At 34.5% G+C, this 18626-nt stretch overlaps 1 long non-coding RNA gene across 2 annotated transcripts in view; it reads right to left on the reverse strand.

Annotated features, from left to right (window-relative positions):
* Positions 1–15685: 15685 nt before the first annotated feature.
* Positions 15686–18626, reverse strand: part of LOC123573935 (uncharacterized) — a 19525-nt gene continuing 16584 nt past the window's right edge. Inside the window, exon 5 of one of the 2 annotated variants that reach the window (XR_012414519.1) lies at positions 15686–17354. This is a non-coding gene — a long non-coding RNA (uncharacterized lncRNA). The remainder of the gene's footprint in view (positions 17355–18626) is intronic. The other variant, XR_010587316.1, reaches the window with a different exon arrangement.

Consider the following 18626-nt stretch of genomic DNA (forward strand, 5'->3'; position numbering starts at 1 on the left):
TTATTTTCTGATGCCACTATAACCCAATTTGTGGCCATTGTAGACCAAAGATAAGATGTTAAAGTGGGCTATTTTAAACAAACACCTTATATAATTTAACGTAATAGTATTTTTCAACTATTTTGTCCAAGGCATGATGTTAGATAATGGTGATAAAAATATAAATAAGCAATAGTTGCTGACCTCAAGGGCAGATTGCAAAAGACATTAATTTAAACAGATAGTGGTGATCTAATCAGATAAAGGTTGTTATGAAGGCACATATAAAATTATAAAACTGCATAAGAACACAGCCATTGGAATAATTAACCTGCTTTATCAAAGAGATTCAATAGTAATAAAGATAAATAATCCTTTAGGATAAAGAATTAACGTAGAATAGAAAAGTACATTAAAATACAGTTATAATAAGAATTTAATTATATTCTATCCGGAAATGTTCCAAAAGAAATTTGAGAAAAACTGTACATTTCCACGTATCAGCTTTGAACTGAAGTTCTGGGCCTAAGTACATTATCAGTACCTAACCAAAGCAGATAATTTTGCCAAATTCCTAAGGGCAATAAATCCTAAGAGTCAGATAGTTAAAAACAGATTTCGTGAACTAACCTCAGCAGATCATAAAAATGACAGTAATGCTGAAAAATAACAACTTATAGATAACCCTCTCTGAGTCAGTAAACTTGTTCTTTTAATCTATTTCTATCCTTGATCCATGTTCAGTTAATCAAATTAAAAATGTTAAAAAATTTTGCATAGTCATTCTTTCTTGAGTGTTTTCTATTATATTAATTTGAATAATTTGCTTATCTTCACCCTTTTCTTTTTTGAGAGTGTTTACATTGAAAGAGTTCAAGAGATCTAGGAGTACTTTAAGAAATAAATAATTCAAAAAAAAGAACAGATTTATTAAAAAACAGTTTGTGATAATACTTGGAGAATGTTGCAAAAAGTAAAAAAATTAAATTGTAATTCAAATTATTGAGGAATTTATCTTTTTACATGCAATTTTACTGCTTAATATCTTTTCCTTCAGTGGTTAAAATATGCAAACAGAAATAAATGCCTAAGACAGAAAATTAGTAAACTACCAACAACTAATACCTCTTGCTATATTATGATGGTCAGGCACAAGTGAAATTAAAAATATCACAATTTCCTCCTAATTAGATCTCCTGGACCTCACCTATTTCTCCTCTTCATGCTATTTGTGTTAACCAAATTTCATATATTCTTGGGTCTCCTATACATAGTTAATTGAGGGTGTAGATTCATCATTTTGGGTTTATGTCAATAAGTAATACCTCCGTTAATTTCCCAATTATGTGTTGAAATCATTGAGAATTTACTCAAAAGAGCAGTTGGATGATCAAAATATATTTATTGCTGTGTAAATAATTTAAGAGAATGTGCCTTACATCTTTTTCAGGTGGACTTCCTGAGAATAAGGACCGGAATTAAAAAGAATCACTTCTGTCATCCCACATACCATCCTGAGACCCAGACAGCCTGCTAAGGAAACATCAGGTCCTCTGCTTGATGTGAGCCATTGAAAGCTGAAAAGATGGAACTGGAGAATACCTGCAGTTTGATTCCCAAACAGAAAAATGGGGAGGATGGGGTTGTATTTCATGTGCAATTTCTCCTTCCACATCCATGAATGAGAATAGATCATCCCTCCTCTGATGAGATGACTAAACAGGAGGACTGAGGTCAAAGAACATTGTAATACTAAAATTCTATCTATATGAAAACAAAAAATAGGATTAGAAAGAAGTGGTCCCCTGCTCAATAAGAATTGATAGTGGACTATAGACCTCGAGTTTGAGTAGGAAGACCCCATTTCTCCAATAAAAAAAATTGTCTTTGTAAGTTGATTAGCCTCATCAACTGGTGTGATTTGCTGTCTAGTTAATGAGGAAGGAATATGACTATTTCCTCCCAAGACACTCAAATGGGTGTTTCCTTCCTCCTCCTTTCATGGTGGAAACTCAGAGAATAAATCCCTGTTGTGACTGGGGAGAGGTGATCTCATTGCTGAATTCAAATGTTTTAGTCAGTTTAGTTAATTTATTTTTTTAAGAGGTGAGCTTGCTTGTTGCCCAGGTTGAACTTGAACTCTTGGACGGAAGTAATCCTCTCACCTCAGTCCCCAGAGAAACTAGGACTACACTGCCACCAGGCTGGGCTAGATCAGAAGTAATTTTTTGTTTGTTTGTTTGTTTGTTTTTTCTCTACTGCCACATAATGGATTATCATAGACTTAATAACCTGACACCCATTTATTATCTCTCCATTCTTAGCTTAGAAATCTGAGCCAGCTCAATGGGTTCTCTGCTTATATCTGGCAGGCTAGATCAAGGTGTCAGCTAGACTGAACTATTATCTGGAGACTGAAGAATCTGCTTGTAGTTTATTCTGGTTATTGGCCAAATTCAGTTCCTAGAACTTGTGAAAGTGAGGGTGAAAGTGAGGTCTCTTGTTACTTGCTGGCTGGCAGCGGAGGCTGCTCAGCTGTAAAGCCGACGTGCATCACTTGCACATAACCCCTTCCAGCATCAGATACAGATAATGCTTCAAAGCTCTGCTTTCCTTTTCTACTGCCAGTAAGTGAAAACCCTCTGCTTTTAAGAATCTAGTATGATTAGATTAGGTCTACCTGGGTAATCTAGGTTACACTCCCTAGTTTAAGAGGAACTGATTAGTAATCCTAATAACATTGTCAAGATTCCTTTGCTGTGAAACACTGCACATTAGGGGGCATGATATCTCACTGTTGTTTTCAAAGTCCCCTGAATTAGGGTGGAAAATCTTGGGGACCTGTACATTTTTAGAATCTTGCCTACCAGAAAAAAAATGTTAATCACTTCTCCTGTGTTCAGTCCTATCCATTTCCCCTGCCTACATGTTGATTTCTGCCTTCAGTGGAACTTGCGTATCTCTGGTTTCTGAAATACCAACTTGTTCTTCATTAGCAGCTTCATCTGCAGAGAAGTGTTCTCTTTCTCAGCTCTGCTACATCAGTTACCATGCTCTCACTTGCTTTTCACTCCAGAACATTAAGGACATCGCTGTGTTTGTTGCCTGATTGTCTATTCTCTGTTCTTTTATCTATTCCTGTAATATACTTCACTTGTTTTCTAAATGTATCAGAGATAAATGTGTCATTCAATCCACCGTATTTAAACAGATGTCCAGATTATTCCCTGCAGGTTGTACTGTGTGGTGATTAGGCAGAACTAATAAACAGTTAACGCAATTGACGATGTAGTACACATAAAGTCAGATAAATTTGGTCTTTTTGGAGTTAGCTTCTGCAAGTGTCGCTTTCAAAGAAATGCAAGTCTGCTGAGAATCTTGAGAAATTTTAGAGAGAGAGCGAGAGAAATGCGGGAGGGAGGAAGGAAGGGTAAAAAAAGAAAAAAAGAGTGGAAAGAAACGAGGAACACTAGATGTCTCATTGTCATCCCACATTTCACATTCCTGTGCACAACTTACTCCTACATTTCATCTTATATGTGAGATTTTCTGAAATCAGAAAATCCTGGACATTGAATCAACCCCAACTTTATGTTCTATTTACAATATGGGTTGAGACATTCTCAGGATGAGCTAAATTTTACAGTTTTCTTTCTTTTTCAAAATTCTAGAACAAATTATAGACTATAACTCTTATCTTACCTTTCTGTAAAATTAATTAATTTATTTGTATAAACCACATTTACAGAGCTCTTGAAGTGCCTGAATACTATTTTATTATAGGTGCTGGAGATTTTAGAGTAATTATGGTAATGATAACACTAATAACAGAAAAACAATAATTAAGGGAACCATTGCTAGGTATCAAGCATGGTGCTAAGCATTTCATATGCATCATGAAAGGGCTTGAAGTTTCATATGTTGTTCCTAATTGATGAAACAGAGGTTTAATAAATTCATCAATTGGCTAAAGGCCATAAATCTAGGGTTAGATTTGAGCCCCTGACTTAGGTCTATCACAAAAGTCTATGTTCCTGGTTAAAATAGTAAGCTGAATCATGTTAAACCAAGAGAATGCATTATGAGTTTGAGGCAAAAGACTTAGACTTCAACATAAGTATGTAACAGGGGAATACCCAGAAGCTTAGAGGTCAAGAAAAAATTGATATAACTTCTCAATTATTTTCATAATGATATGATTTATCTGAATTGCATTACTTTCTAAGGTAAGTCCTAACATTTTTGAAAAATTAGTATGTTTTCATAATGAATAATAAAAATAAGTAAGGTAGATTTGAGAAATATGAAGCATTTTAGCCAAGAAAAGGCCTGTGTGGTTACATTAGGAAGCACTGGGTAATAAAAAAGCACCATGAAGGCACTGCAGTGCCAGAGGCATAAAAGGTTGGGACAAGGGCAAATAAATAATGTTGGGTTCCAACAAAGACAAATCTCTTGTAGTATATACTGTCTGTATTCTCTCAATCATCCATTCCCTCATTCTTACTTGCTAACAGAACCATATATTTGAAAAGATCAGTTTCAGGGAAAACTATGAATTATTTAAACCAAACAACCTCTTCGCCTCACTAGTGACTGATTTTGCCATATTAGCCAAATCTTGATCTCACAAGAAACCAGGTTTAGTGGTGGAGGAGCTACTGGGAGAGGTCTCCTTCCTCTAAAAGAGACATATTCAAAAAGGATCCGTCTGTACCTAGGATTATATTGAACGCTTAAGGATGTCAGCTAACCTAAAAATGAAGATCCATACAATAACAAAACAGAGGGAAGGTAATAATTCCCATCCTTAAGACTATCAACTGATATAACCATCTCTAATAGTTATCTTTCTTACTTATTGTATTGTGAAATACATTTTCTTAGTGCAAGCTAGTTTGTAATAGCATTAGCTGAACTTGTAGCCAACTATCCTACATGTTACATATCTCATATTGATATTTGTGGTTTTTCTAACTAGGCTCTGTGTAACTCACAACCTTAAAATACCAAGATGAACTGTATTTCAAACTCTAGTGCAATAACTTACCTGATTTCTCTATATTTGCTACAAAATAAACCAAGAAACAAAGATGGAATGAGTGAGGGGATGAGCTAGCTTGAGTAAGCTAACTCGGCCATAACAACTTGGAATTTATGCTTAGAATTTAGATATATCTGGAATTAGCTGTTTACAGCACATGGATATGCATAAGGGATTTATGATCTACACTTTACTGATTAATATAACTTGTCTTTAAAGTTTCAGGGATTTTTTTCCTTTTCAAATTGGTTTAAAGCAAATCAAAGAACTGAGGACTAACCCCCATAATTACTTATCAATAGAAAGTAAAGGAGAAAACGAAAAAACGTTTAAATTCTTCTCCCTTAGTCCCCATGCCCTTTGGTGTCTGTTTTATTGATGTGTTCCATGTTTTCTTTGACTGATAAGGAACTTATTAGATGTTCTACTTTCATGTAATCAAAATAAAATATGAGAGGAATCAAAACTCTTCAGTTCAAAACTGATGTTTTATTCCCTTGATTCCAGTTAAGCAAAGTATAATCTAATGCTCTGTCAACAGATAGACAACCATAAATTTTCAATCAGATTATGCATTCATTCATGCAACAGGTATTTATTAAATATATCTTTCTAGTTCAGGCATTCTCATAAGTGGTATTAAAGTAAAAAGAGAGTGAGAGAGAGAGAAAGAGAACTGTCCCTAACCTCCTCACATTTATATTTTAGAGGTGAACTTTTTTTAGAGTAAATATTTCAAGGAAGTATCTATGCAGAAAAGTAAAGCAGAGAAATGTTATAGCCAAAGCCAGTTATATGAGTGGATATCTGGTATTGGAGAATGACATTTTATACATGATAATGGGAGAAGACCTCACTATAAAGAAAATATTGAGCAGACACCTACATGAAGGGAGCATGCCAGTCATATAATTACCTGTTTAAAGTATATTGCAAGCAGAGAGGAAAGAAAATGCAAAAATATGGAAACTGATATGGGAACTTGTTTGAAACTTTTCAAAGAGACCGCTATGGCTGGCGAAGAGTGACATATCAAGAGAGAGGATGAAATCAGAGATGTATTAGAGGACCAGGTATTGTGGGGCATTGTAGGCAATTCACTTCAAAGATGTTTTTATTCAGAGTGAGATGAGAAGTCTATGGAAGGTCTTGCAAAGGGTGTGACATATTTTCAAATGAAATTTCTGTATGTAATTTTTTCAAGATCATTATTTTTTGCAAGGAGCTGCCGTATGCATAATAGGATGTTTAACAGCATCTCTGGCCTGTACCCGCTAGCTTTTCCCTAATTTTGACAACAAAAGATACTTCCAGACATTACCAAGTATCCCCCATTAAGGGGTAAAATATCCCCTAGTTAATAACCGATGTTTTAACAGGATTACATTTTTAGAAACTCTCTAATGATCTGAGAAACATGAAGGCAATTTGGTAAAGGCTCTTGCTAATAAACAAAAAGCACAACATGGGAGAGTGGAATCATCATAGTAATAAATATAGTGAGATGTGGCTCGATTCTGGGTAGATTTTAAAGTTACAGCCTACAGTAGTTGCTGATGTGCAATAAAAGAGAAAGAAAAGAACAACAATTATTACACATTTTTGTCTTAGTATCTATAAAATTGGAGTTGCTGTTTATTAAGGTGGGGAAGGCACAACAAAAGCAGTTTGGGGTTTGACACGATATCGATCAGGACATGTGTTCTGGACCTAACAAGCTTAGTATATCTGTTGAACCTCCAAGTAGTGATGCCCAGTAGGGCTTTGGGAAAATTAATGTAGAGTTGAGGAGAGATATCTTGATTGGAGTTATACACTTGGGCGCCATCACTGTAGACACTAAACCTTGTAACTGGGTGAGATGAATCATGCAATGAGTATGACTAATACTGAACCTAGTCAAATGGTAGGCAGTTAGGGAGGTATTGAGAAAGCAAAGAAGACTGAAAAAAAATTGGGAAGGTAAGGGTGAAAAAAAAATTGGGAAGGTAAGAGTGAACCCATTGCAAGTAATGTTAGGAAACATGTAATGAAGCCATGAAAATATAGTTTATAGAAGAAAGAAGAGGCAGAAAATTTCTTAAAGAACATGTGAATTTGGTTGCTTTGTTGGTGGGTTAGTGTGATGCTCACATATTACAGTGTGCTCCAAACAGACTAAAAAGTGAGGAAATAACACATAATTTATGGACAATTCATTTAAAAAGGTCTGCCATAAAAGAGAAGAGGTGGGTTACTGTGGAGAGAAGTAGAATTAAGAAAATCATCTGTGTGTTGGTGTGTGATTTTTGTCTGTTTGTTTGTTTTTTCAAAACTAGGAGGCATTGGAATAGGCTTGCATGCTGAAGGGAATGATTCATTTGAAGGGAGAAACCAGTGCAGACTGAAGGAGAGCAATTGCTGAAGCAATATACATGAGTAAGCTGGAAAGGATGCAATCTAATGCAGTGGAGAAGACTTAGCTTCCACTGAAGAGTTCATCTGTGATAAGAGGAGAGAGAACTAAGCATGTGCTTAGCAATAAAGGTAAGTTGGTGTGGAGATTGGAGCACATGAAAGCTCTCTTCTGATTACTTGCATTTTCTTGAGATTGAGAGTAAGGTCTTCAGCTGAGAGACATGTTAGAAAAAAAGCTGGTTGCAGTTTAAGGTGAAAAATGATGTGAAATAGTCATTTAAAGACTAGGGGATTGTTCTAAAAATAGAGAATAGGCTTCTTGAGACCAATCAGGACTAAGTTTCTGGTTTTGATATGACCATATGAATGTGTGTAAATATATTATTTAATATAAAATATGTTTAGCAAGTATTTTTATATTTAATCTATATGTTATTTGTATTTTTAATTAATCTCCCTGCACATTCATCCATACCTGTTTATAAATGTTTAGATGATCCTCAAATATAGCTCAGTTAGAACCTTTATTATATTAGTCCTAGGCCTAAATATACTTTAATCTGAAAAAATATGAATATCACTTGAGATAATTAATGAGATCACAAAATCTACATGCAAAATACATCTTGAAAGTAAGATGGCTTATAGAAGAAAGGATTATAAAATACGATAAAATTTAGTCATACATTATATAAGCCTCCATCAATCTTCTACGACGCTGTGTCCTAAAGGCATAAGCAAGTCATTCAATAACATAAAATAGGTTATTTATCTCATTAAAAGAGCTCTAACTAGATTTTTTAAAGGTATGAATAACTTTTTTGGGGGATTAGTTAAATTAATTAATGGAGGGTTTTTATAAGAAGAGCTTCATTTGGTAGGTGACATTTCTTCTGGACCTTAAAGAATGAATAGAGTAAGAGTCACAGACATAAGACACTGGAAAGACATTTTGTAGGGAGGGTGTGAGGGAAGAACAATTGATTCTAGTTAAAATCACTTCCAAGGGAGGACAAATAAACAGAACTCTAACTACTATAGAGTTTATATTTAAGACATTTCTGAGGTATGTGGAAGTTGCCTTTAGACTATGAGCGGCTGACCTTGTTCAAGGTAACCTGGCCAGGAAGAATTCCATAAGCTTTCTACCTTAGAAAGTTAATTGCATGGAGGATGGACTGAAACGTGGATGACTGGGTACGAGAAGGTCAGTTGGCTGATTCATGCAGTCTGATAGTTCCTGAGGAGTGACTGACTCAGTGAGGTTGGTAAAAAAGCAACCAGTTTAAAGGAAACATTTAAAGACTTTGGTCACCCGCTGAATGGGGAGGAGGGAGTGATAAGTGAGAGAAAGGATCAGTTATATCTCAATAGTTGTCCTTTGAAACTTCTGTCTTATGACTCTCAGTGAACTAGAATTAGAAGATTTAATTAACATATTCAAATAACTCATTCACATGTGAATGTGATTAATAAAATAAACGTTTTGATAAAAATGAAGATACTTTCTCTCTACTTATCTCAAAGCAGATAAAACCTAGATAAAAATTTTTGACCTCCTTAATTAATATGTTTAATCAGATTTTTAAGGATTTTCTCATAGTTGCTTGTGAAATGGAGTTGGTTTTGGTTGATCATTGGAGAAAAAAAAAGGTCTGCATTTCTTTCGTTCCGTATGATTCTATGATTTATACTTTTACGTGAATACACTGATGCTTCTTTATTTCTAGTTCCTACAGTGCCATAGACTTCAGAAAGCAGCAGTTAATAACATAAAAGCCTAGAGCATACAAATTTTTTTTTCATTAGCTCTGCAGTTGAGATAGCCAAACTTTCAAAGTAGTAAATCCCTTATCTTTAAAGGGTAAGAGGCTGATCAGGCAGTTCATATACTACATCCAAGGGCAGCAAATTAAACAGCCTCTGAAAATTAAAAATCACTTTACAATGAACATTCTTATCACAAAGCAAACCATAATAAATAACAGGTCATCTCTTTTCTATTGTAAAGAACTATACATAGTAATTGGGTAAAATTAATTTTGATGAGACTCTTGACTTTCTTTTCCCTGATGAAATTGGTATAAACTAACAAGATCTGTAAACTGTTAAATTTTTTAAACCACTGGACTAAAATCATCAGATTATTAATTCTATTTATATCCTCAGTTGTAGCTATTTTTTTTAAACACTAAAATAGTAATGCTGCCAGAAATAAGTATGCTGTATGCTGCTGAGGATTTATCTCCTTATAGATTTGCATTTAAACAGTCAGACGTCCACATTTTTCACGTTCCTGAATATAAAACTAAGCTAAACAATTGACTTAATTATAATCAAGATATTCTGACACATTTACCACAAAGAATCCTTTCACATTAATAATAAAAGAAAAGAAATACTTTTGTATGGAACATTCATTTGTGATTTGCAATTTCTTCATATTTTACAGTCATTGTTTAAAATGTGCTAGTGCATGAAATATAATACTTTTTAAAACCAATATAAAATAGAATGGGCTTAGAAGAAAACAGGAGTTTCCCAAAGAGCAAAATTGCTCTTTGAAAAATAGATTAATTCATTAAAAACTTGTCTTTCTGAACACCAAAAATGAACAAACAAAAACCAAGAGAATGGTCAAAACTCCACAGAAAATAAATGATGCTGATTTTGATTAATTTATTTTATGGCCTTTGCAGGTTTACTATTACAAACTGGAAATTATGCATGCATGCATAACTATACTTATACACTGATAATTATGTGAGTATACCTGTAAACCTTCTATAATTTTTATTTTAAACAAATATTTTTTCATCTATTTTTCATGAAGGGTCACAATTGGATTTTTGATGCCAAAACACAGCCATTGAGTTTAGAAAGGAGCCCATATTCTCTTGGACCTTGAATTATTTTTTCCTACTTGAGAAGTAATTTTCAACATTAACGTATGTTGCTATGAACTGATCAGAAGTGTTTAGTCACAGAAATCAGCACAAAAATGCTTTAAACAGCACCAAAAATGCCTCAAAAGGCTTTTGCTACTAAATGAAATGTTAATCATGGAGTAGTGTATTGAGATGGCTTTGTAATATACAGGCATGTATCATCTGATTGTGCTTTGCTTTAGTGTGCTCCACTTTTTTAGCACTTTGCATATACTGTGCTTTTTTACAAATTGAAGGTTTGTGGCAACTCTAGGTTCAGCAAGTCTTTTGGCAATGGTTTTCCAATAGCATGTGCTTATGTCATATTTGCGTGTTAAATTTTAATCAGTCTGGCAACATTTTAACCTTTTCCATTATTATTATATCTGTTATGATAATCTGTAATAAGTGATCTTTGATGTTACTACAGTTATTGTTTTGGCATTCCATGAACCATGACCATGTAAGACAGCAAACTTAATTGATAAATTGTTGGTGTTCTGACTGCTCCACCAACTAACAGCTCCCACATCTCTCTCCTTACCCTCAGGCCTCTCTATTTCTTAAGACACAATAATATTAACATTAGACTAATTGATAACTCCACAATAATCCCTAAGTGTTCAAGCAAAAGGAAGAGTGGCACATTTCTCATAATCTCATTTGAAGTAGTTTGAACTTTCAAGTCTCTTTATTTAAAAAATACATTTTGTAAGGTGATAGTTCCCATAGTGATTCCTCTAATGGATGAGGGCAAAGTTAATTGAAATCCTTCCGTTCTATGATTTATACTTCAATAAGAAAGGATTCACCATTGTAGAGGCTATTAAAAACATTTGTGATTCATGGGAGGAAATCAAATATCAACATTTGCAACAATTTGGAAGAAGTTGATTGCTACCCTTATAGATAACTTTGAGAATTTCAGGACTTCAGTAGAGGAAGTATCTGCAGATGTGGTGGAAACAATGAGAGAACTAGAATTAAAAACGGAGTCTAAACGTGTGACTGAATTGCTACAGTCTCATGATAAAACTTGAACAGATGAGGAGTTGATTCTTATGAATAAGCAAAGAAAATGGTTTCATAATACGGATTCTACTCCTGATGATGATTCTATGATCATTGTTGAAAGGACTACAAAGAATTTAGAATATTACATAAACTTAGTTGATAAGGCATTGACAGAGTTTGAACAGACTGACTCAAATTTTGAAAGAGTGTCTAATGCAAGTAAAATGTTATCAAAGAGCTCTGCATTCTTTAGAGAAATCTTTTATGAAAGGAGGAGTCTGTTGACATGGCAAACTTCATTGTTGTCTTATTTTTAGAAATTGCCATAGCCACTCCAAACTTCAGCAATCACCACCCCAAGTAGATAGCAGCCATTATCATCAAGGCAAGGCCCTCCACCAGCAAAGATTACAACTCACTGAAGGCTCGGGTGATTGTTAGTATTCTTGAGCAATAAAGTCCTTTTTGATTAAAGTGTGTACATTTTTTAGACATAATGCTATTGTATACTTAATAGACTACAGTATAGTGTAAAGATAACTTTTATATACGATAGGAAACCAAATATTTGTGTGACTCACATTATTGTGATATTTATTGTATTGGTCTAAAACTGGTATCACAATATCTATGGAAAATGCCTGTAATATACAGTAGCTATGCATTGTGACCTTGAGTGCATATGTGGGCATAAATGTGATTTTTTAAAGCAGTGAAGTATGAAAGCAATGCACGTGAGTTAGAAACCTCACTCTAACCTATGTTCTACTGCTTTTATTTTTTAATGGCTGAATTCCTTGTCCTTATGAAATTTCTAAAGTAAAGATAATATAGTGAAGTAAATTGGGTAGAACTTAGGCACTCTCAGGTTTTCTTAGCGCTTAACAATCCCATGAAACTCCAAATATGAAATCTGGCAACTTGGGACTCTGGAACGAAAGCGTATTTCCAAGTTATATTTGTGGCAGGACCACTTAATAAAATATTAAATTATTATTTGCCTTTCCTTGTTTTTTTCTTCCTGAGGTTACATATATTTGAGATTTGTAATTCTTTGTCCTCCAAGAGTTTGGAGAACCTTCAATTAAACGAACATTTTGTTTTCATAAATGTCCAATGCAGAGAGGGAAGAATACAGGCTGTTCTGGAGCGACTGAAAGGAAGCAGAGAATGTGGGGGAAGTAACTATAAAGCGAGAAATTCCCAATAATAAAGAAATGGCTAACACCTGTGACTCCTACCAGTGATGATGGCACTGATTCCTAGCTGTGCCCTAGAAAGGTAGTAAAACCTCAGTGGGGAATGGTTAAATGGTAAACCCAGAGGTGTTGGACTCAAGCTCATAAGTTTCCAGCCTTGTTTGAAAGTTTCAAGTCTTTTTTATGACATTGAAACAGCCGAGAAATATACAGGTTCCCCCCCCTCCATTACTTGATGTAAAGATGGAGAAAGCTTCCCATAATACAGTACAATAATAGACAAGATAGAAATTCTCAACAGTTCCATGTTAGGATTTTAGAATTGCACTTGTCTTGACAAAGGACAGGCAGACAGATCAAAAGGTACAGAGTGACAGAATCAAAATTTCAATATGTCTTGCATAATGCAGTCTTAGAACAAGGTGCACACTCACAACTCGTTTAACCTTTTAACAATCAAAAGCGCTTAAACATCTGACCCTAAATTACTGTTTAACTTCGTTCTCTTAAAGAACAGTTTAGTTATTGAACTTGTTCCAAAATGCTTGAAATAAGTATTTTAATATTATGAAATAGATCTTGTGGTATTTTTTCCTTTCTTCAACCATTAGGTTTCAAGTATGAACCATAATTCCAAATGTCCATGAATTATCATATTTGCAAGCCTTAAACCAACAATAGAATAAATTATTTCCCTTCCGCAAATCCTGTCTGGAGTTCTTCTTTTTCTTTTTCTTTCTTGGCATACTATTTTTCCACCTTTCCAAATGTCCTCATGTTATTATGTGCTCACACTTCCAATAGGGCAAGCAATGATCATTTCTGTCTGGAAGGCGTAACTGGTCCATGTAAAATGGAGGAGACTAAAGGAGATTGGTGAAGTGTGTGCCTATAAGAGCCACTCATTTTAGTTTTATGAGTTAGGAGTCAGAACTATGGTTTTCTCTCTATTTTTTTTTCTTTGCCTTTTAAAACCAAGCATTTTATAAGTATTAAATAAGGCCATTACAATTCAGTTTTGTCAGTGTTGCACCAAACACAGGCTTTTAAATCAGATGTGTTCTCAATTAGGATATCTTCTAAAATTCAGGTAGTTTACAATTTTTAGTTGCTAATATTGTAAAGCAAAGGAGTGACTTCTACACTGTGTGTATGTGTGTCTGTAACCATAGATACATGTCCTCATCTGTAGTGTGCATAATCACACTCAAAATTCCATGCTTTGTTCTTTTTATGGTTTTGGTCATTGGCAGCAGCAAATATATATTTATCTTGGAGTAATTGTTCTTTTGACTTCAAATGACACACATCAGGATTAATTAAAAGTTAATTGGCAAGTCTTTCAAATGTTACCTCCATACTTTTAAAAATTATATATGTCAGCTTCAAAATCTTGTAAAGGCAATACAGATAGGTTCTTCTCCTGCCAAATGAATAAGTAAAAATTTCTTCTGTATCTCAAGAGGTTTTTTTTTTTTTTTTTTTCAGCGTGAGAGCTCATTTTTGAAAGAAGTCTCTTTCTCATTTGCAGATCAGAGGACTATTTTCGCTTCTTGTCCATTCTCACATTTGGATAAAACAACTTTGTTTTTGAATGCATGCATAAGCCACCTGGCTTGCTTTTCATCGTCAGCCTAATGGGTGAATGGAATGAGACTGCCAGCAGCTTGAAGCAAATCTAGAAAGGGCTGTTCTGACAATTTCTAAGTCCTGAAAATAGCACACTGCCTTTCTGATAGTGTATTCAATTTATTTAAATGGTTGTGCTGAGGCAAAATCATTTTTCCTTCTGTTGCTCTTTCCATTATTTTCAGCTTCTTTTGCCATTTGACTTGGTTCACTGACTCTAAGATCTCCGTCACCTTCCTAAACACAACTTGAAAGAAATTACTTTGTCAAGGATGAGGCCTTTTATATTTTTTCACTGATCAAATTCAATTGCATATTTAATTATTTATGAAAATATACATATACAATATAGATAATTTTGCAACTTGAGATATGTTGATAAAAGCAGCACGTTGGCCAGTGTAAATTACCCAGATAGGGTGGAATTCAAGCAAAATCCACAGTAATGCTTACAGGCAGGCTAATTTGGGGGAAGAAAGAATAAAAAAAAGGATGGGACATTAGTTTCCTCAACCTTTGTAAAGCATTTATCATTCTGAGGTAGAAACAGTAATATATTTCAGTTTAAGATTGTTAGTTTATACTCTGTACTTCTGAGATTTTTTTCTTGTTCTTGTTTATTTATAGGTGTCTTAGTTTCAGGAAACATTGAAAGTGACTTAAATAGATACAGTACAAAAGGAGACATTGAAAAATCACTTGGAAAATAAATGGCATGAAAAAAATGGCAAGGGGAAAGACCATGTAAATCCAGCAGGGAACACACAGAACATGTTTTGGTCAAAATTATTTACCATATCTATTACTAATAGATGGCTACAAATTATCTCAAACCAATCCCACAGTTAATGCAAAGAAGATGGCACAGTTAACTAATTTATGATAGTAATAAAATCAAATTAGTTACTTAGGAGAGAAAAAAAATTACACCTCTATTAAAACTAACTTCCAGTTAAATGTCAGTAAAATCACTGTTTAAGGGGTTGGTATAATGTGGGCCACACATTCTTTTCTGGTACTGTCAAGAATGTTAATTAAATTAGTTAAATAGTTTTATTGCATTTCCTAACATAAGCCAGATAAATATTGGAGTACAGTAATAATAACAAAGAAACACTATATACCATAACCTTGACTCAGTAATTTTTTTAATATGAAGCCCTTCAGTTGATTTTGATTTACAGAAGCGAGAGAAAATATAGAATTCTCTAGTGAAGACTGCTATTTGATTAATCAAAAAATAATTCCCACTAACTCTGATTCTTCTGAATATTATTTTCTATAAGCATCAGTATCCAGAGGACTCTTTTCAACTCAAATCCTTCAGCTTATTGTAACTTGCTTACTTCAAAACCAATGTATGAGAAAACATACGTCCTAACGGAAATCTCCACAGGTTTATCATTTCTATATTGTACTGGAGGTTCTAGCTAAAACAAGTAGGCAATTAAAAGATAAAAAAAAAGCCCAGGCCGGGAGCAGTGGCTCATGACGGTAATACCAGCACTTTGGGAGGCCCAGGCGGGCGGATCACGAGGTCAGGAGATCGAGACCATCCTGGCTAACATGGTGAAACCCCGTCTGTACTAAAAATATAAACAAACAAACAAACAAAAAAAAATTAGCCGGATGTGGTGGCGGGCGCCTGTAGCGATAGCTACCTGGGAGGCTGAGGCAGCAGAATGGCGTAAACCTGGGGGGCGGAGCTTGCAGTGAGCCAAGATCGGGCCTCTGGGCGACAGAGCGAGACTTCGTCTCAAAATAAATAAATAAATAAAATAAATAAATAAAATGAAAATAATAAAAGACAAAAGAACCCAGACAGATTAAAAAGGAAGAAATCAGACTATATTATTTTGCAGATTACATGATCTTATATGTAGAAATTATAAGAACTAAATTATTGCAAAAACCACAATTTCTTTTGCACCAACCCGATAATAATATTGTCGGATACAAGGTCAACACACAAAAATCAATTTCTATCCATTAGTAATGAAAATTTGAAAATAAAATTAAGAAATTATTTTTATTTTTATAAAAAAATTATAAATACGTTTTACAAAGAAGTACAAGACTTGTATACTGAAAGCTATGAAACAGTATTAAAAGTAATCAATATAAAGACATGTCATGTTCACTGCATTATTTTAAAACTGATTTACAGATTCAACACAATCCCTATCAAAATCCCAGCTTCCTTTATTGCACAAATTGGCAAATTGATTGAAGAATTTATCTGAAAATGCAAGAGACCCAACATAGCCAAAAATTCTTGAAAATAAAGAAAAATTTGGAGGACTCACATTTCCCAATTTCAAAACTCACTACATAGCTTCAGTAATCAAGATATCATGTTAGTAGCACACTGTACATGGACATTAGCAAAACAGAATTCTGAGTCCAGAAACAACCTCTACATTAATGGTCAGCTGATTTTCAACAATGAATCAAGAAAATTCAATGAAGGAAAGAATAGTCTTTCCAACAAATGGTGCTAGGGGAAATGGAAAGTCACGTACAAATGAATAAATATGGAATGGTACTTCAAAGCATATAAAACATTAACTGAAATAGATTAAATACATAAATTTAAGAGCTAAAATTACAAAGCTATTAGAAAATATGGACATAATCATTTTTCTTTTTTGTATTTATTTCCTCCGTTGTACATACATTTCTTGGACCTTGGATTAGGCAATGGTTTTTAGATATAATATGAAACCACAAGCAATAAACAGTAAAATAAAATAGTATTCACTAAAATAACATTTGTGTTAAACCTGTACCTATATTAAAACTCTTACTACTGCAACTAAACAGTAAAAAGACAAATAGCACATTCTTTTTTGTTTTTTTTTTGTTTGTTTGAGATGGAGTCTTGCTGTGTCACCCAGCTGGAGTGCAGTGGCACAATCTCAGCTCACTGCAACCTCTGCCTCCCAGGTTCAAATCATTCTCCCACCTCGGACTCCTCAGTAGCTGGGATTACAGGCACGGACCACCAGGCTTGGCTAATTTTTGTAGTTTTAGTAGAGTTGAGGTTTCACCACGTTGGTCAGGCTGGTTTTGAACTTCTAACTTCAAGTGATCCTCCCACCTCAACCTCCCAAACTGCTGGGATTACAAATGTGAGCCACCATGCCTGGACACGAATAGCACAATCTTAAAAAGTGGACAAAAGATTTGAATTGACGTTTCTCCAAAGAATGCATATAAGTGAGCAATAAGCATGGGAAAAAAAGGATCCACATAATTGGTCAAACCATGAGATAGCACTTCCTATGCAATAGGTTACCTAATCAAAAAGATGGAAAGTAAGTGTTGGAGAAGATATGGACAAATTGGAACTCTCATGCATTACTGTGGGACTGCAAAATGGTACAGTCACCTTGGAAAACTGTTTTGAATTACTTCACAAAGTTAACATGTAGTGTTAACATGTGATCCATGAATCCTGCTGTTAGGTATAAACTCAAGACAGAAAACATATATACACACACAAACACACAAGAAGATTCAAAACATCATTAGTCATTATAATCATAAGGTGAAAACAACCCCAAATTTCCATCAATGAATAAACGAAATATGACCTATTTATGCAACAAAATTGTATTCACCACAAAAAGGAATGGGTTACTGATACATACTACAAAATTAACGAATCTTAAAGACATTAGCTAAGTTGGCTTTTCGTATTGGCTGTTGTTTATTTTTTGTGCTTTTTTCCTTTTCTTTTTACTTTTTCTTTTTTTTATTTATTTTTGTACTTTTGAATGCTCTTCCCAGGTTTACGGTTGCAATGAAACTGAGACTATCCTCATAAGCTCAAAATGTTTGAATCCGAAGCATCTTTAAGATATTACTCATTCGGCCGTGCACGGTGGCTCACGCCTGTAATCCCAGCACTCTGGGAGGCCTAGGCGGGTGGATCACGAAATCAGGAGATGGAGACCATCCTGGCTAACACGTTGAAACCCTGTCTCTATTAAAAATACAAAAAATTAGCCGGGCATGGTGGCGGGCGCCTGTAGTCCCAGCTACTCGGGAGGCTGAGGCAGGAGAATGGCATGAACCCCGGAAGTGGAGCTTGCAGTGAGCCGAGATCACGCCACTGGAGTCCAGCCTGGGTGACAGAGCAAGACTCCATCTCAAAAAAAAAAAAAAAAAAAAAAAAAAAAATTATTCAGTCAAGTGCTGTTCACTCTAAAGGGAAAAAAAAAATAATCCAATTTATTTTATCAGAAATAAGCCATTTTTGGCTCCAGGGTTCTAAATATAATTACTTCTTTTAAAAAGTGGCTCAGAAGGGAAATAGGGATGCTACTTAGGACAGGGCTGAAAAACCCAATTGTATCCTATCAGCAGATCAAAGGCGAGAAACAATTTGGGAGAGCAGGATAATTTTATGGGAATGATGCAATTTAAGAGTCA

Source organism: Macaca fascicularis, chromosome 6, assembly GCF_037993035.2.
Source record: "Macaca fascicularis isolate 582-1 chromosome 6, T2T-MFA8v1.1".
Lineage (NCBI taxonomy): Eukaryota > Metazoa > Chordata > Mammalia > Primates > Cercopithecidae > Macaca > Macaca fascicularis.